Here is a 21,572-nt window from a genome sequence, read left to right as displayed (position 1 = left end):
GTATGCATGTGTGTATATGTGTGTGTGTGTGAACTGAAGGTCAGTAGAGCAGTTTTAGAGTGGAAAACTACAGCCCGCCTACAGAGGGAAGGGATTTCTTTTTGTATGACGTATGAGTATAAAAGATGGACTCTGAAATTGTGATGGCAGAATTCTCAATGAATAAATATCTCTGACTATGCAGACCGGGACTCTGGCCGTTACTTAAATCCCAAAAGACTTACAACCTTTTGGGAGACGCACAGAGACACTAAAATAGTTTGTTAAATAATTCACGTAACAGCTTGGTCTTTCTGAGCCGGACTCCAATACCCTGTTTCTGTCATTCCAGGTAACTCTGAAAACCGTCGACGGGCGAATGATACATTCGTAAATAGAAAGTCCTGCCCTTTGACATTAAGGGTTAAAACAGGCCAGAGGACACCTAATTAATGACAGAGACGGTGACGGAATCCAAACCTACATTGAATCTCGGCTGCAAGGATAAGGTCAGTAGTCTTTATTCATTAACTTGGTGAAATTGATTTGAGGACTTGCTAAAATATTGAAAAGTAGCAAATTGATCAATGCGTAGCCATTTTAAGTGAAATGTGGGGTTGACTGTCAGGAATTATCAAGATTACATTGTGAGGATAGACTCCTCCGTAAAGTATGAGATAATTCTGGGGGACTAGTCAAGACTACATATACAGGGAGAGGTGGTTCCAGGTGGTTGTATAGAGGAGGGAGAACCCATTCCTGTTGTATGAGACTGTCAGGAATTACCAAGATTACATTGTGGGGATCAATCCCTCTGTAAAAGTATGAGATAATTCTGGGGGACTAGTCAAGATTACATATACAGGAAGGGGTGATTCAAGGTGTTGTTGTGTGAAGCTATTTTGAATTACTTGTTAAATTGACTTGTTATATAGAAGAGGTGGCTAAGGGATTTTTAACAGTACCAACCATGGGGGCAAATCCTCACAAGAGGTCCCAGAATTTACTGGGGACGAGAAATACTTGATGTAATTAAAATGGAATCCAGGGATAGAAGAAATCTCCATTATGTAACCAGGTGGAGGGAGAGGTATGGTTTTGAGGGACGTCTAGACGCAGATAAACTCGAATCCATGCTTAAACAGATACATAAGGTGTGTAAAGGAGAAATAAGCAGTGAGAGAGAGAGAGTAGGAGGGGGCCAGTACCCACTGATAGCCTTACCTAATCTATTGGCGGGGAATGAAAGGGGCCCCAGCAACCTTAGATGTATACAGTAATAATAATAATATGCCATTTAGCAGACAGGCCATGAACACAGAGGACGTGGCCAGAGCGGTAGAAGGAATGACCCACCCCAAAACAGGAATAGTAAAGTTTGGGCTGCCGTTAGAGGGCAGTGGGTTTCAGGGGATGCCCAGAGGACACTTTTGCCATGGGCCGATTACGGAGAGTATGTTGGGAAAATAACTGAATTGTGTAATAGCCTCAGAGAGACATGCAATCCATCATGAGCAGAATAACAGACAGGACAGAGCCAAGAAAGAAGAGGAAGATGCAGAGTAACTAATTGCCACTCTGGGAGAGATGGCGGGTAGAACTAGAAACGTAGGAGAGAGAGGAGATAAGGCAGGAAGAAAAGAGAAGTGAGTGAGAGGGAAAGAGAAGTGAAGGTTGAGGTCTCCGTGCCTCCCCCAGAGCAGAGGGCAGAAAGGTTATATCCAAACTTGGCAGACCAGGCATGGAGAGAAAATCCAGATGATGAATACGTAGGGAGGAGAAGGAGAGTGCAGGGGAATAATGTTGCCCCCCACCGGCCCCACCTCCCTATGAGGAAGAAGGGGCTGGAGGAGGAAGGGAAGATGAAGGTGAGGAAGAGCCAGAGGTAGAGGAGTACAGGACAAGGGCAGAGAAAGTCAGACAGGAGAGAAAAGAGAGAAAAGAGAGAAGAGAGAGAGAGAGAAGTCCATCCCCCAGCTTTGAGCGTGAGGAAGAGGAAGATAAGGCGTGACTAGTCCTTGAGGGAGAAATAGTAGACTCTAGTGGGGGAAGACTAAGGAACCCTTTGATCCAAATTGTGAGGTGTTTGAATTGGCTACTATTGACTTAGCACTTCAACAGGAACATAAACCTTATTTGACATTGACAGTAATGGGTATGAAAATTAAATTCCTTTGTGATACGGGAGCCTGCAGGACAGCAACCTGTGCAACAGACAAGCCAGATGGAGTCAGGATTGATGGGGAGAAAATCATAGTGCGATCTGCCTCTGGTCATCAATTTATTGAAAGGTTATCAGCCCCAATAACCCTAAAACATGACCAATCAGGATGAGAGGCAACCATACCCATCCTGATATCTAAGCTGTGTCGGGTAAATTTACTAGGACGTGATGTAATGACTAAATTGAATGTGGCTGTCATTTCCGCTGAGAGGGGAATGAAAGTACACATAGTCAGAGACAATATGGTGGTCTGTGGGGAAGGGGAGCCATGTTATTGGTATAGGCAAGATTTGTTTAGGGGGGAATAACTGATATTCCCGAACCTTGATGGAACTTGCTGATGATGTAGTACCAGGCCCCACTAAAATGTCCCCCGATGACCTACACTGTACTCTCTGGTATAACAAACACCCAGGTCCAGATGCAATCTATGAGAAAGCATTATTTAAAACCACAGAAAGGACTATAGCCTTGAAATGGTTTCACTATGACAACACCCACGCAGTAGTGGAGGTGGAACTAGGGCCCCAAAGTCAGAGACTGTTCAGGGAAATATGGAGCCCACATGTGTCCCTAGCAAAGGAGCCAGCAGAGGACTGGAAAGACATGGGCCAGTGGGTATCCAAGGGTAAGAGGATCACTGATTGGGTCAATATTGTGAGTGGCGATCAACACAGCCCATCCACAGATAGTACATTTAGATGAGAATAGCAGATGCTGAGGAGAGGAATAACTGTTGACAGAACAACAGGAGTCAGACTTAAAAGAAGTTCCAGAGCATTTGTGGTCCCGGGGTCCAGCAGACGTAGGATTAATAAAAGGGGTAATTCCAGTACAGGTGATACCCAAATCTAATCATAGGCCGTATCAGAAGCAATACCCTATGAAACCAGAAGCAATAAAAGGTTTGCAGTTTACCAAGAGCAGATTGGGAGGGACCTTGAGGGAGGGCCAATTCCCGGGGAGATAGTGAGGCCAGAAACAAAGGTGCAGTGTCCTGGAAATCACAGTCTTTTTTTTTTTTTTTTTCAGTTCTGCTGGGAGTACATTGGATGATGGGGTTTTGTGTTGAATTAGAGACAGTGAGACTATTAGTCAATACCTAGGAGAGAAGAGAGGTTACGGTAGCAAAGACAGACAAGAAGGAAATGGTAATAGTGGAGACAGGAGTGAGTGGAAGTGTTACAATTGTGACAAAACGGGACATTTTGCTAGAGAATGTGAGGAACCGTGTAGTTACTGTGCAAGGAAAGGGCACCAGTTAAGAAACTGTAGGCAGAAGGGGAAGAGAGAAATCAGGAGTCCTCATGACCTGGCTGTTTGGTTGTTGTTTTTTAATTGGGGTTTTCAAATAAAAAACAACACACCTAGTATGATGTTTATAAAGCCTTGTTGTTTTAATTTTGGGGGGTTTTCAGCAGGTCAAGGGTGATAGGTCTTAGAGGAGCACACAGTGAATTTTATGGAGTTTTTTAGGTTTTGGCTGAGTTTGGGGTATATATGATTTCTTATGAGAATGAATGTCATGAGGATTAATGAACACTTGGGATAAGTAACATTTATTAAATATTTAGAATAATGGTAATGTTTGGTATACTATGGGATGGAATTTCAATTGCCTCTGAACTCTGTTTTAACTTTCTGGTGTTAATTAATCATCCACACTGATAAATTCTAAAGGCATGAGAGGAGGACTTTAAGATAGTTTATTTTACCAATAAATAAAAATAAGGGATGGCAATTGGATGATAAATTACCAATATTACCTAAGTGATTGTTAGGTAGGTGATAATATTGACACATGGGCAGTGACATGTGTCAAAAGGAGGGATGGATGGTAGAACAGATTAGACAACACTTTGTTGCACATGGGATTACTAATTATCTGTGCTCAAAATAATCACCAGGGCAGACAAAGGGCACCTCAGGGTGAGTGTCCTCCGGCTAAGTACCCTTTCCAGCAATTGGAAATGGATTTTATAGAGTTATCACGGAGTGAAGGGAAGAAATTTAGAGTAACCCCAGATGAAGATGGGTTATCCCCCTTTGAGAAAGTGTTTGGAAGACCTTACAGAATGCCACAGTTGGCAGGACCAGACAGGCAGACATAGAACTAGAGAGCACCCTAGCAGAACACGTGAGAAGGTAGTTTATTAACCACACCTGTATGTCAGAGGTTTTGTGCCCCACAGGTGAACTAAAGGAGAAGGTGACCCACTCTATCTAACCAGGAGAATGGGTGTGGATCCAGTCCCTAAAGAAGAAAAACTGGAAGCAGCCCCGTTGGGAAGGTCTATATCAGGTCCTGTTGGTGACGGCCTTCGCTGTAAGAATCGCCGAAAGATCCACCTTGGTGCATGTCACTCACTGCAAAAAGGTAAACCCAGTTACACCTGACGAACAAACACAGAGTTAGGAGAAAGAACCGATCACCACTAGGGCTCGGGGGTTGGCTCCTTAACGAAGATTCCCTTACCCTGTCTGATCATCCCTGTGTGAGTTCGATAGAAGGTAAAGCAATGGGTTGGCCTCTGGCGTCTGACATGTTCTCTGGGCGAGGGTGGGGATTCACAGGTCTCCTGACGGTAGGTAGCTGTCTGATTGTGGGGGCCATATTCCTAACACACTCAAACCCTCCTGATCCGCCAGAAGTAGTAGTTAACCTAACAACAAGTTGATAAAATAATACCTTAACACAGTCTATGAAGGCATAGGAGACAACTAGACGTAGGGAAAGGGGAAGTACTAGGGACTGTAGGGAAGGACATCACCATATGTATGTCACCATGTATATCCTGGGACTATGTAGTTGCTCATACCAAGCGGGGGGATATGTCAATCTCCATACACAGTTTAAGGACAGGTGTAGTATTGTGAAAGTAGGGAATTACCAGAAATGGCAGTGCGACCCATATAAGGGTAGGTACTGTCTGAAAGTCTGAATTACGCTAAAACAGGTTACAGACCTGAACAAGTGAGATATCCTCTTCAACTGGGGCACCCTATATTGTAAACCTCTCTGAGGGAGGTAGTCAGACCGGGGCTGTGGTGAAGGAGTCTTGTAGTAACTTGCACTATCTGTATCCCCCGATAACAAAGTCACCCGGACCTAGGTTGCCTCCGTTTGAAGTCTCAGGGGATTCTTATTGTTTTTCTAGGACTAGTAAGATAGGATACAGGGTTGGGCATCTTAGCTCCTGCTCCCACACAGAGAATGTCACAACTAAAGAGACCATGACTAATCTCTCCTCTTTGTTGCAGCCAGAGGATTTTAGGAACCAAAACCAGGCCCGTGCTGACATCTGATGGTTGTGTGGTGATAACAGATTGTGAACTCACCTAAATACGCAAACAATCAAACGTGTCAGAGATTGGTGAGTTGTCACGTAGAAAGTGGGACCTCCTCCCGGGATCCTTTGATGAAAGGATATATATATTGATGGGATAGGAGTACCTCCAGGGGTTCCAGAAGAATTCAAAGCTAGGAATCAGATTGCAGCTGGGTTTGAATCAAGTCTTTTCTGGTGGTCAACAATTAATAAAAACGTAGATTGGATGAATTATATTTACTATAACCAGCAAAGATTTATAAACCACACTCATGATGCAATAAAGGGATTAGCTGAGCAGACAGCGGCAACTAGCTTAATAGCATGGCAGAATAGAATAGCTTTAGATATGCTTTTGGCTGAGCGGGACAGGGTTTGTGTTCTGTTTGGATCTATGTGCTGTACTTTCATCCCCAAACAATACAGCACCGGACGGGTCCGTGACCAAAGCGCTTCAGGGACTCAGCACGCTGGCGAACGAACTGGCTGAGAACTCTGGTATTGATAGCTCCCTAAACGGTTGGTTTGATAACATATTTGGTAAATGGAAAACTATTGTTGTAACTATTCTGGGTGAAGTTATAGCTTCTATGGGTATACTTGTTCTTTGTAGATGTTGTCTTATTCCCTGTGTCTGAGGGTTGGTGAGCAAGGCGGTTTCCCAACAGATGGTGAGATACGGCCCAATCCCGGACTCCGACCTAAGGAATTAAGGATATGACCTACCAGGCTTGGTGGAGGACGACGACGATCCAGATACTTTGAGACTGGATGTTTTCCTAGAACTATAAATCTCTAGTTTAAAAGTTATTGTAATGATCTTTTGTGTATTAAAGTCTCGTTTTAAGTATGATGTACTAGTTACCATTGCTAAAAAGTAACGTTATGCTTTTAATCATGGGGTAACCCTGATGAACCTGTAATGTTTTAATATGCAAACCAATTTATATACTTCAATGAGTGTGATTCATTTCTATAACAACATATGTTTTGTATGTGTGTAATATTTAGTCAAAGGGTGGAATTGATAGATTAATTATTAATGACTAATTATTATACCCTGAAACTGTGTATAATGTGTTAGAAATGTGTGAGTGTAGGACCAGTAAAGGCTATGGCATTGAGCCACTATTTAGCAATGTGAGTAAGAGTTAGGCCAGACAACAAAGACAACTGAGAAACTAAGATAAAGAGGCCTCCCAATTTAGGGAGGGGAGAAACTGTTATGAAAACATGGTGCAGAATATTGTGAGAACGGCAATAACTGAGTAAAGCAGGGAGTAGGATATGTGTGTGTGTGTGTGTATGTATGTGTGTATGCATGTGTGTATATGTGTGTGTGTGTGAGCTGAAGGTCAGTAGAGCAGTTTTAGAGTGGAAAACTACAGCCCGCCTACAGAGGGAAGGGATTTCTTTTTGTATGACGTATGAGTATAAAAGATGGACTCTGAAATTGTGATGGCAGAATTCTCAATGAATAAATATCTTTTGGGAGATGCACAGAGACACTAAAATAGTTTGTTAAATAATAAACACCTTGTTGGAAGCTCTACATGTGGAATTTAATAAATCAGTAATGTATCCTCATTTGAAGCTCTACATGTGGAATTTAATCAATCAGTAATGTAACCTTATTGGAAGCTCTATATGTGGAATTTAATCAATCAGTAATGTAACCTCATTGGAAGCTCTACATGTGGAATTTAATCAATCAGTAAGGTAAACTTGTTGGAAGCTCTACATGTGGAATTTAATCAATCAGTAATGTAACCTCATTGGATGCTCTACATGTGGAATTTAATCAATCAGTAATGTAACCTCATTGGAAGCTCTACATGTGGAATTTAATCAATCAGTAATGTAACCTTATTGGAAGCTATACATGTGGAATTTAATCAATCAGTAATGTAAACTTATTGGAAGCTCTACAAGTGGAATTTAATCAATCAGTAATGTAAACTTGTTGGAAGCTCTACATGTGGAAGTTAATCAATCAGTAATGCAACCTCATTGGAAGCTCTACATGTGGAATTTAATCAATCAGTAATGCAGTCTCATTGGAAGCTCTACATTTGGAATTTAATCAATCAGTAATGCAACCTCATTGGAAGCTATACATGTGGAATTTGATCAATCAGTAATGAAACCTCATTCGAAGCTATACATGAGGATTTTAATCAATCTTTAATCTAACCTCATTGGAAGCTCTACATGTGGAATTTAATCAATCAGTAATCTAACCTCATTGGAAGTTCTACATGTGGAATTTAATCAATCAGTAATGTAACCTTATTTGAGCTCTACATGTGGAATTTAATCGATCAGTAATGTAACCTTATTGGAAGCTCTACATGTGGAATTGAATCGATCAGTAATGTAACCTTGTTGGAAGCTCTACATGTGGAATTTAATCAATCAGTAATGTAACCTCATGGGAAGCTCTACATGTGGAATTTAATCAATCAGTAATGTAACCTCATGGGAAGCTCTACATGTGGAATTTAATCAATCAGTAATGTAACCTCATTGGAAGCTCTACATGTGGAATTTAATCAATCAGTAATGTAACCTCATTTGAAGCTCTACATGTGGAATTTAATCAATCAGTAATGTAACCTTATTGGAAGCTCTACATGTGGAATTTAATCAATCAGTAATGTATTGGAAGCTCTACATGTGGAATTTAATCAATCAGTAATGTAACCTTGTTGGAAGCTCTACATGTGGAATTTAATACATCAGTAATGTATCCTCATTTGAAGCTCTACATGTGGAATTTAATCAATCAGTAATGTAACCTTATTGGAAACTCTATATGTGGAATTTAATCAATCAGTAATGTAACCTAATTGGAAGCTTTACATGTGGAATTTAATCAATCAGTAATGCAACCTCATTGGAAGCTCTACAAGTGGAATTTGATCAATCAGTAATTAAACCTAATTCGAAGCTATACATGAGGATTGTAATCAATCTTTAATCTAACCTCATTGGAAGCTCTACATGTGGAATTTCATCAATCAGTAATGTAACCTCATTGGAAGTTCTACATGTGGAATTTAATCAATCAGTAATGTAACCTTATTTGAGCTCTACATGTGGAATTTAATCGATCATTAATGTAACCTTAGTGGAAGCTCTACATGTGGAATTTAATCGATCAGTAATGTAACCTTGTTGGAAGCTCTACATGTGGAATTTAATCAATCAGTAATGTAACCTCATTGGAAGCTCTACATGTGGAATTTAATCAATCAGTAATGTAACCTCATTGGAAGCTCTACATGTGGAATTTAATCAGTCAGTAATGTAACCTCATTGGAAGCTCTACATGTGGAATTTAATCAATCAGTAATGTAACCTTATTGGAATCACTACATGTGGAATTTAATCAATCAGTAATGTAACCTCATTGGAAGCTCTACATGTGGAATTTAATCAATCAGTAATGCAGTCTCATTGGAAGCTCTACATGTGGAATTTAATCGATCATTAATGCAACCTCATTGGAAGCTCTACATGTGGAATTTGATCGATCAGTAATGAAACCTCGTTCGAAGCTCTACATGAGGATTTTAATCAATCTTTAATCTAACCTCATTGGAAGCTCTACATGTGGAATTTAATCAATCAGTAATATAACCTCATTGGAAGTTCTACATGTGGAATTTAATCAATCAGTAATATAACCTTATTTGAGCTCTACATGTGGAATTTAATCAATCAGTAATGTAACCTTATTGGATGCTCTACATGTGGAATTTAATCGATCAGTAATGTAACCTTATTGGAGGCTCTACATGTGGAATTTAATCGATCAGTAATGTAACCTTGTTGGAAGCTCTACATGTGTAATTTAATCAATCAGTAATGTAACCTCATTGGAAGCTCTACATGTGGAATTTAATCAATCAGTAATGTAACCTTATTTGAGCTCTACATGTGGAATTTAATCGATCATTAATGTAACCTTATTGGAAGCTCTACATGTGGAATTTAATCGATCAGTAATGTAACCTTGTTGGAAGCTCTACATGTGGAATTTAATCAATCAGTAATGTAACCTCATTGGAAGCTCTACATGTGGAATTTAATCAATCAGTAATGTAACCTCATTGGAAGCTCTACATGTGGAATTTAATCAGTCAGTAATGTAACCTCATTGGAAGCTCTACATGTGGAATTTAATCAATCAGTAATGTAACCTTATTGGAATCACTACATGTGGAATTTAATCAATCAGTAATGTAACCTCATTGGAAGCTCTACATGTGGAATTTAATCAATCAGTAATGCAGTCTCATTGGAAGCTCTACATGTGGAATTTAATCAATCAGTAATGCAACCTCATTGGAAGCTCTACATGTGGAATTTGATCAATCAGTAATGAAACCTCATTCGAAGCTCTACATGAGGATTTTAATCAATCTTTAATCTAACCTCATTGGAAGCTCTACATGTGGAATTTAATCAATCAGTAATATAACCTCATTGGAAGTTCTACATGTGGAATTTAATCAATCAGTAATATAACCTTATTTGAGCTCTACATGTGGAATTTAATCAATCAGTAATGTAACCTTATTGGATGCTCTACATGTGGAATTTAATCGATCAGTAATGTAACCTTATTGGAGGCTCTACATGTGGAATTTAATCGATCAGTAATGTAACCTTGTTGGAAGCTCTACATGTGTAATTTAATCAATCAGTAATGTAACCTCATTGGAAGCTCTACATGTGGAATTTAATCAATCAGTGATGTAACCTCATTGGAAGCTCTACATGTGGAATTTAATCAATCAGTAATGTAACCTTATTGGAAGCTCTACATGTGGAATTTAATCAATCAGTAATGTAACCTTATTGGAATCACTACATGTGGAACTTAATCAATCAGTAATGTAACCTCATTGGAAGCTCTACATATGGAATCCAATCAATCATTAATGTAACCTTATTGGAATCACTACATGTGGAATTTAATCATTCAGTAATGTAACCTCATTGGAAGCTCTACATGTGGAATTTAATCAATCAGTAATGTAAACTCATTGGAAGCTCTACATGTGGAATTTAATCAATCAGTAATGTAACCTCATTGGAATCACTACATGTGGAATTTAATCAATCAGTAATGTAACCTCATTGGAAGCTCTACATGTGGAATTTAATCAATCAGTAATGTAATCTCATTGGAAGCTCTACATGTGGAATTTATTCAATCAGTAATGTAACCTCATTGGAAGCTCTACATGTGGAATTCAATCAATCAGTAATGTTCCCTCATTGGAAGCTGTACATGTGGAATTTAATCAATCAGTAATGTAACCTCATTTGAAGCTCTACATGTGGAATTTAATCAATCAGTAATGTAACCTTATTGGAAGCTCTACATGTGGAATTTAATCAATCAGAAATGTATTGGAAGCTCTACATGTGGAATTAAATCAATCAGTAATGTAACCTCATTTGAAGCTCTACATGTGGAATTTAATCAATCAGTAATGTAACCTTATTGGAAGCTCTACATGTGGAATTTAATCAATCAGTAATGTTTTGGAAGCTCTACATGTGGAATTTAATCAATCAGTAATGTAACCTTGTGATAGATTAATTATTAATGACTAATTATTACACCCTGAAACTGTGTATAATGTGTTATTAATGTGTGAGTGTAGGACCAGTAAAGGCTATGGCATTGAGCCACTATTTAGCAATGTGAGTAAGAGTTAGGCCAGACAACAAAGACAACTGAGAAACTAAGATAAAGAGGCCTCCCAATTTAGGGAGGGGAGAAACTGTTATGAAAACATGGTGCAGAATATTGTGAGAACGGCAATAACTGAGTAAAGCAGGGAGTAGGATATGTGTGTGTGTGTGTGTATGTATGTGTGTATGCATGTGTGTATATGTGTGTGTGTGTGAACTGAAGGTCAGTAGAGCAGTTTTAGAGTGGAAAACTACAGCCCGCCTACAGAGGGAAGGGATTTCTTTTTGTATGACGTATGAGTATAAAAGATGGACTCTGAAATTGTGATGGCAGAATTCTCAATGAATAAATATCTCTGACTATGCAGACCGGGACTCTGGCCGTTACTTAAATCCCAAAAGACTTACAACCTTTTGGGAGACGCACAGAGACACTAAAATAGTTTGTTAAATAATTCACGTAACAGCTTGGTCTTTCTGAGCCGGACTCCAATACCCTGTTTCTGTCATTCCAGGTAACTCTGAAAACCGTCGACGGGCGAATGATACATTCGTAAATAGAAAGTCCTGCCCTTTGACATTAAGGGTTAAAACAGGCCAGAGGACACCTAATTAATGACAGAGACGGTGACGGAATCCAAACCTACATTGAATCTCGGCTGCAAGGATAAGGTCAGTAGTCTTTATTCATTAACTTGGTGAAATTGATTTGAGGACTTGCTAAAATATTGAAAAGTAGCAAATTGATCAATGCGTAGCCATTTTAAGTGAAATGTGGGGTTGACTGTCAGGAATTATCAAGATTACATTGTGAGGATAGACTCCTCCGTAAAGTATGAGATAATTCTGGGGGACTAGTCAAGACTACATATACAGGGAGAGGTGGTTCCAGGTGGTTGTATAGAGGAGGGAGAACCCATTCCTGTTGTATGAGACTGTCAGGAATTACCAAGATTACATTGTGGGGATCAATCCCTCTGTAAAAGTATGAGATAATTCTGGGGGACTAGTCAAGATTACATATACAGGAAGGGGTGATTCAAGGTGTTGTTGTGTGAAGCTATTTTGAATTACTTGTTAAATTGACTTGTTATATAGAAGAGGTGGCTAAGGGATTTTTAACAGTACCAACCATGGGGGGGCAAATCCTCACAAGAGGTCCCAGAATTTACTGGGGACGAGAAATACTTGATGTAATTAAAATGGAATCCAGGGATAGAAGAAATCTCCATTATGTAACCAGGTGGAGGGAGAGGTATGGTTTTGAGGGACGTCTAGACGCAGATAAACTCGAATCCATGCTTAAACAGATACATAAGGTGTGTAAAGGAGAAATAAGCAGTGAGAGAGAGAGAGTAGGAGGGGGCCAGTACCCACTGATAGCCTTACCTAATCTATTGGCGGGGAATGAAAGGGGCCCCAGCAACCTTAGATGTATACAGTAATAATAATAATATGCCATTTAGCAGACAGGCCATGAACACAGAGGACGTGGCCAGAGCGGTAGAAGGAATGACCCACCCCAAAACAGGAATAGTAAAGTTTGGGCTGCCGTTAGAGGGCAGTGGGTTTCAGGGGATGCCCAGAGGACACTTTTGCCATGGGCCGATTACGGAGAGTATGTTGGGAAAATAACTGAATTGTGTAATAGCCTCAGAGAGACATGCAATCCATCATGAGCAGAATAACAGACAGGACAGAGCCAAGAAAGAAGAGGAAGATGCAGAGTAACTAATTGCCACTCTGGGAGAGATGGCGGGTAGAACTAGAAACGTAGGAGAGAGAGGAGATAAGGCAGGAAGAAAAGAGAAGTGAGTGAGAGGGAAAGAGAAGTGAAGGTTGAGGTCTCCGTGCCTCCCCCAGAGCAGAGGGCAGAAAGGTTATATCCAAACTTGGCAGACCAGGCATGGAGAGAAAATCCAGATGATGAATACGTAGGGAGGAGAAGGAGAGTGCAGGGGAATAATGTTGCCCCCCACCGGCCCCACCTCCCTATGAGGAAGAAGGGGCTGGAGGAGGAAGGGAAGATGAAGGTGAGGAAGAGCCAGAGGTAGAGGAGTACAGGACAAGGGCAGAGAAAGTCAGACAGGAGAGAAAAGAGAGAAAAGAGAGAAGAGAGAGAGAGAGAAGTCCATCCCCCAGCTTTGAGCGTGAGGAAGAGGAAGATAAGGCGTGACTAGTCCTTGAGGGAGAAATAGTAGACTCTAGTGGGGGGAAGACTAAGGAACCCTTTGATCCAAATTGTGAGGTGTTTGAATTGGCTACTATTGACTTAGCACTTCAACAGGAACATAAACCTTATTTGACATTGACAGTAATGGGTATGAAAATTAAATTCCTTTGTGATACGGGAGCCTGCAGGACAGCAACCTGTGCAACAGACAAGCCAGATGGAGTCAGGATTGATGGGGAGAAAATCATAGTGCGATCTGCCTCTGGTCATCAATTTATTGAAAGGTTATCAGCCCCAATAACCCTAAAACATGACCAATCAGGATGAGAGGCAACCATACCCATCCTGATATCTAAGCTGTGTCGGGTAAATTTACTAGGACGTGATGTAATGACTAAATTGAATGTGGCTGTCATTTCCGCTGAGAGGGGAATGAAAGTACACATAGTCAGAGACAATATGGTGGTCTGTGGGGAAGGGGAGCCATGTTATTGGTATAGGCAAGATTTGTTTAGGGGGGGAATAACTGATATTCCCCGAACCTTGATGGAACTTGCTGATGATGTAGTACCAGGCCCCACTAAAATGTCCCCCGATGACCTACACTGTACTCTCTGGTATAACAAACACCCAGGTCCAGATGCAATCTATGAGAAAGCATTATTTAAAACCACAGAAAGGACTATAGCCTTGAAATGGTTTCACTATGACAACACCCACGCAGTAGTGGAGGTGGAACTAGGGCCCCAAAGTCAGAGACTGTTCAGGGAAATATGGAGCCCACATGTGTCCCTAGCAAAGGAGCCAGCAGAGGACTGGAAAGACATGGGCCAGTGGGTATCCAAGGGTAAGAGGATCACTGATTGGGTCAATATTGTGAGTGGCGATCAACACAGCCCATCCACAGATAGTACATTTAGATGAGAATAGCAGATGCTGAGGAGAGGAATAACTGTTGACAGAACAACAGGAGTCAGACTTAAAAGAAGTTCCAGAGCATTTGTGGTCCCGGGGTCCAGCAGACGTAGGATTAATAAAAGGGGTAATTCCAGTACAGGTGATACCCAAATCTAATCATAGGCCGTATCAGAAGCAATACCCTATGAAACCAGAAGCAATAAAAGGTTTGCAGTTTACCAAGAGCAGATTGGGAGGGACCTTGAGGGAGGGCCAATTCCCGGGGAGATAGTGAGGCCAGAAACAAAGGTGCAGTGTCCTGGAAATCACAGTCTTTTTTTTTTTTTTTTTTCAGTTCTGCTGGGAGTACATTGGATGATGGGGTTTTGTGTTGAATTAGAGACAGTGAGACTATTAGTCAATACCTAGGAGAGAAGAGAGGTTACGGTAGCAAAGACAGACAAGAAGGAAATGGTAATAGTGGAGACAGGAGTGAGTGGAAGTGTTACAATTGTGACAAAACGGGACATTTTGCTAGAGAATGTGAGGAACCGTGTAGTTACTGTGCAAGGAAAGGGCACCAGTTAAGAAACTGTAGGCAGAAGGGGAAGAGAGAAATCAGGAGTCCTCATGACCTGGCTGTTTGGTTGTTGTTTTTTAATTGGGGTTTTCAAATAAAAAACAACACACCTAGTATGATGTTTATAAAGCCTTGTTGTTTTAATTTTGGGGGGTTTTCAGCAGGTCAAGGGTGATAGGTCTTAGAGGAGCACACAGTGAATTTTATGGAGTTTTTTAGGTTTTGGCTGAGTTTGGGGTATATATGATTTCTTATGAGAATGAATGTCATGAGGATTAATGAACACTTGGGATAAGTAACATTTATTAAATATTTAGAATAATGGTAATGTTTGGTATACTATGGGATGGAATTTCAATTGCCTCTGAACTCTGTTTTAACTTTCTGGTGTTAATTAATCATCCACACTGATAAATTCTAAAGGCATGAGAGGAGGACTTTAAGATAGTTTATTTTACCAATAAATAAAAATAAGGGATGGCAATTGGATGATAAATTACCAATATTACCTAAGTGATTGTTAGGTAGGTGATAATATTGACACATGGGCAGTGACATGTGTCAAAAGGAGGGATGGATGGTAGAACAGATTAGACAACACTTTGTTGCACATGGGATTACTAATTATCTGTGCTCAAAATAATCACCAGGGCAGACAAAGGGCACCTCAGGGTGAGTGTCCTCCGGCTAAGTACCCTTTCCAGCAATTGGAAATGGATTTTATAGAGTTATCACGGAGTGAAGGGAAGAAATTTAGAGTAACCCCAGATGAAGATGGGTTATCCCCCTTTGAGAAAGTGTTTGGAAGACCTTACAGAATGCCACAGTTGGCAGGACCAGACAGGCAGACATAGAACTAGAGAGCACCCTAGCAGAACACGTGAGAAGGTAGTTTATTAACCACACCTGTATGTCAGAGGTTTTGTGCCCCACAGGTGAACTAAAGGAGAAGGTGACCCACTCTATCTAACCAGGAGAATGGGTGTGGATCCAGTCCCTAAAGAAGAAAAACTGGAAGCAGCCCCGTTGGGAAGGTCTATATCAGGTCCTGTTGGTGACGGCCTTCGCTGTAAGAATCGCCGAAAGATCCACCTTGGTGCATGTCACTCACTGCAAAAAGGTAAACCCAGTTACACCTGACGAACAAACACAGAGTTAGGAGAAAGAACCGATCACCACTAGGGCTCGGGGGTTGGCTCCTTAACGAAGATTCCCTTACCCTGTCTGATCATCCCTGTGTGAGTTCGATAGAAGGTAAAGCAATGGGTTGGCCTCTGGCGTCTGACATGTTCTCTGGGCGAGGGTGGGGATTCACAGGTCTCCTGACGGTAGGTAGCTGTCTGATTGTGGGGGCCATATTCCTAACACACTCAAACCCTCCTGATCCGCCAGAAGTAGTAGTTAACCTAACAACAAGTTGATAAAATAATACCTTAACACAGTCTATGAAGGCATAGGAGACAACTAGACGTAGGGAAAGGGGAAGTACTAGGGACTGTAGGGAAGGACATCACCATATGTATGTCACCATGTATATCCTGGGACTATGTAGTTGCTCATACCAAGCGGGGGGGATATGTCAATCTCCATACACAGTTTAAGGACAGGTGTAGTATTGTGAAAGTAGGGAATTACCAGAAATGGCAGTGCGACCCATATAAGGGTAGGTACTGTCTGAAAGTCTGAATTACGCTAAAACAGGTTACAGACCTGAACAAGTGAGATATCCTCTTCAACTGGGGCACCCTATATTGTAAACCTCTCTGAGGGAGGTAGTCAGACCGGGGCTGTGGTGAAGGAGTCTTGTAGTAACTTGCACTATCTGTATCCCCCGATAACAAAGTCACCCGGACCTAGGTTGCCTCCGTTTGAAGTCTCAGGGGATTCTTATTGTTTTTCTAGGACTAGTAAGATAGGATACAGGGTTGGGCATCTTAGCTCCTGCTCCCACACAGAGAATGTCACAACTAAAGAGACCATGACTAATCTCTCCTCTTTGTTGCAGCCAGAGGATTTTAGGAACCAAAACCAGGCCCGTGCTGACATCTGATGGTTGTGTGGTGATAACAGATTGTGAACTCACCTAAATACGCAAACAATCAAACGTGTCAGAGATTGGTGAGTTGTCACGTAGAAAGTGGGACCTCCTCCCGGGATCCTTTGATGAAAGGATATATATATTGATGGGATAGGAGTACCTCCAGGGGTTCCAGAAGAATTCAAAGCTAGGAATCAGATTGCAGCTGGGTTTGAATCAAGTCTTTTCTGGTGGTCAACAATTAATAAAAACGTAGATTGGATGAATTATATTTACTATAACCAGCAAAGATTTATAAACCACACTCATGATGCAATAAAGGGATTAGCTGAGCAGACAGCGGCAACTAGCTTAATAGCATGGCAGAATAGAATAGCTTTAGATATGCTTTTGGCTGAGCGGGACAGGGTTTGTGTTCTGTTTGGATCTATGTGCTGTACTTTCATCCCCAAACAATACAGCACCGGACGGGTCCGTGACCAAAGCGCTTCAGGGACTCAGCACGCTGGCAAACGAACTGGCTGAGAACTCTGGTATTGATAGCTCCCTAAACGGTTGGTTTGATAACATATTTGGTAAATGGAAAACTATTGTTGTAACTATTCTGGGTGAAGTTATAGCTTCTATGGGTATACTTGTTCTTTGTAGATGTTGTCTTATTCCCTGTGTCTGAGGGTTGGTGAGCAAGGCGGTTTCCCAACAGATGGTGAGATACGGCCCAATCCCGGACTCCGACCTAAGGAATTAAGGATATGACCTACCAGGCTTGGTGGAGGACGACGACGATCCAGATACTTTGAGACTGGATGTTTTCCTAGAACTATAAATCTCTAGTTTAAAAGTTATTGTAATGATCTTTTGTGTATTAAAGTCTCGTTTTAAGTATGATGTACTAGTTACCATTGCTAAAAAGTAACGTTATGCTTTTAATCATGGGGTAACCCTGATGAACCTGTAATGTTTTAATATGCAAACCAATTTATATACTTCAATGAGTGTGATTCATTTCTATAACAACATATGTTTTGTATGTGTGTAATATTTAGTCAAAGGGGTGGAATTGATAGATTAATTATTAATGACTAATTATTACACCCTGAAACTGTGTATAATGTGTTAGAAATGTGTGAGTGTAGGACCAGTAAAGGCTATGGCATTGAGCCACTATTTAGCAATGTGAGTAAGAGTTAGGCCAGACAACAAAGACAACTGAGAAACTAAGATAAAGAGGCCTCCCAATTTAGGGAGGGGAGAAACTGTTATGAAAACATGGTGCAGAATATTGTGAGAACGGCAATAACTGAGTAAAGCAGGGAGTAGGATATGTGTGTGTGTGTGTGTATGTATGTGTGTATGCATGTGTGTATATGTGTGTGTGTGTGAGCTGAAGGTCAGTAGAGCAGTTTTAGAGTGGAAAACTACAGCCCGCCTACAGAGGGAAGGGATTTCTTTTTGTATGACGTATGAGTATAAAAGATGGACTCTGAAATTGTGATGGCAGAATTCTCAATGAATAAATATCTTTTGGGAGATGCACAGAGACACTAAAATAGTTTGTTAAATAATAAACACCTTGTTGGAAGCTCTACATGTGGAATTTAATAAATCAGTAATGTATCCTCATTTGAAGCTCTACATGTGGAATTTAATCAATCAGTAATGTAACCTTATTGGAAGCTCTATATGTGGAATTTAATCAATCAGTAATGTAACCTCATTGGAAGCTCTACATGTGGAATTTAATCAATCAGTAAGGTAAACTTGTTGGAAGCTCTACATGTGGAATTTAATCAATCAGTAATGTAACCTCATTGGATGCTCTACATGTGGAATTTAATCAATCAGTAATGTAACCTCATTGGAAGCTCTACATGTGGAATTTAATCAATCAGTAATGTAACCTTATTGGAAGCTATACATGTGGAATTTAATCAATCAGTAATGTAAACTTATTGGAAGCTCTACAAGTGGAATTTAATCAATCAGTAATGTAAACTTGTTGGAAGCTCTACATGTGGAATTTAATCAATCAGTAATGCAACCTCATTGGAAGCTCTACATGTGGAATTTAATCAATCAGTAATGCAGTCTCATTGGAAGCTCTACATTTGGAATTTAATCAATCAGTAATGCAACCTCATTGGAAGCTATACATGTGGAATTTGATCAATCAGTAATGAAACCTCATTCGAAGCTATACATGAGGATTTTAATCAATCTTTAATCTAACCTCATTGGAAGCTCTACATGTGGAATTTAATCAATCAGTAATCTAACCTCATTGGAAGTTCTACATGTGGAATTTAATCAATCAGTAATGTAACCTTATTTGAGCTCTACATGTGGAATTTAATCGATCAGTAATGTAACCTTATTGGAAGCTCTACATGTGGAATTGAATCGATCAGTAATGTAACCTTGTTGGAAGCTCTACATGTGGAATTTAATCAATCAGTAATGTAACCTCATGGGAAGCTCTACATGTGGAATTTAATCAATCAGTAATGTAACCTCATGGGAAGCTCTACATGTGGAATTTAATCAATCAGTAATGTAACCTCATTGGAAGCTCTACATGTGGAATTTAATCAATCAGTAATGTAACCTCATTTGAAGCTCTACATGTGGAATTTAATCAATCAGTAATGTAACCTTATTGGAAGCTCTACATGTGGAATTTAATCAATCAGTAATGTATTGGAAGCTCTACATGTGGAATTTAATCAATCAGTAATGTAACCTTGTTGGAAGCTCTACATGTGGAATTTAATAAATCAGTAATGTATCCTCATTTGAAGCTCTACATGTGGAATTTAATCAATCAGTAATGTAACCTTATTGGAAACTCTATATGTGGAATTTAATCAATCAGTAATGTAACCTCATTGGAAGCTCTACATATGGAATTTAATCAATCAGTAATGTAAACTTGTTGGAAGCTCTACATATGGAATTTAATCAATCAGTAATGTAACCTCAATGGAAGCTCTACATGTGGAATTTAATCAATCAGTAATGTAACCTCATTGGAAGCTCTACATGTGGAATTTAATCAATCAGTAATGTAACCTTATTGGAAGCTATACATGTGGAATTTAATCAATCAGTAATGTAAACTTATTGGAAGCTCTACAAGTGGAATTTAATCAATCAGTAATGTAAACTTGTTGGAAGCTCTACATGTGGAATTTAATCAATCAGTAATGCAACCTCATTGGAAGTTCTACATGTGGAATTTAATCAATCAGTAATGCAGTCTCATTGGAAGCTCTACATTTGGAATTTAATCAATCAGTAATGAAACCTCATTGGAAGCTATACATGTGGAATTTGATCAATCAGTAATGAAACCTCATTCGAAGCTATACATGAGGATTTTAATCAATCTTTAATCTAACCTCATTGGAAGCTCTACATGTGGAATTTAATCAATCAGTAATCTAACCTCATTGGAAGTTCTACATGTGGAATTTAATCAATCAGTAATATAACCTTATTGAAAGCTCTACATGTGGAATTTAATCAATCAGTAATGTAACCTTATTGGATGCTCTACATGTGGAATTTAATCGATCAGTAATGTAACCTTATTGGAAGCTCTACATGTGGAATTGAATCGATCAGTAATGTAACCTTGTTGGAAGCTCTACATGTGGAATTTAATCAATCAGTAATGTAACCTCATGGGAAGCTCTACATGTGGAATTTAATCAATCAGTAATGTAACCTCATGGGAAGCTCTACATGTGGAATTTAATCAATCAGTAATGTAACCTCATTGGAAGCTCTACATGTGGAATTTAATCAATCAGTAATGTAACCTCATTTGAAGCTCTACATGTGGAATTTAATCAATCAGTAATGTAACCTTATTGGAAGCTCTACATGTGGAATTTAATCAATCAGTAATGTATTGGAAGCTCTACATGTGGAATTTGATCAATCAGTAATGAAACCTCATTCGAAGCTATACATGAGGATTTTAATCAATCTTTAATCTAACCTCATTGGAAGCTCTACATGTGGAATTTAATCAATCAGTAATCTAACCTCATTGGAAGTTCTACATGTGGAATTTAATCAATCAGTAATGTAACCTTATTTGAGCTCTACATGTGGAATTTAATCGATCAGTAATGTAACCTTATTGGAAGCTCTACATGTGGAATTGAATCGATCAGTAATGTAACCTTGTTGGAAGCTCTACATGTGGAATTTAATCGATCAGTAATGTAACCTCATGGGAAGCTCTACATGTGGAATTTAATCAATCAGTAATGTAACCTCATGGGAAGCTCTACATGTGGAATTTAATCAATCAGTAATGTAACCTCATTGGAAGCTCTACATGTGGAATTTAATCAATCAGTAATGTAACCTCATTTGAAGCTCTACATGTGGAATTTAATCAATCAGTAATGTAACCTTATTGGAAGCTCTACATGTGGAATTTAATCAATCAGTAATGTATTGGAAGCTCTACATGTGGAATTTAATCAATCAGTAATGTAACCTTGTAGGAAGCTCTACATGTGGAATTTAATAAATCAGTAATGTATCCTCATTTGAAGCTCTACATGTGGAATTTAATCAATCAGTAATGTAACCTTATTGGAAACTCTATATGTGGAATTTAATCA

The sequence above is a fragment of the Coregonus clupeaformis genome, chromosome 10, assembly GCF_020615455.1.
Source record: "Coregonus clupeaformis isolate EN_2021a chromosome 10, ASM2061545v1, whole genome shotgun sequence".
Lineage (NCBI taxonomy): Eukaryota > Metazoa > Chordata > Actinopteri > Salmoniformes > Salmonidae > Coregonus > Coregonus clupeaformis.
Note: the sequence above shows the minus strand (reverse complement) of the source record.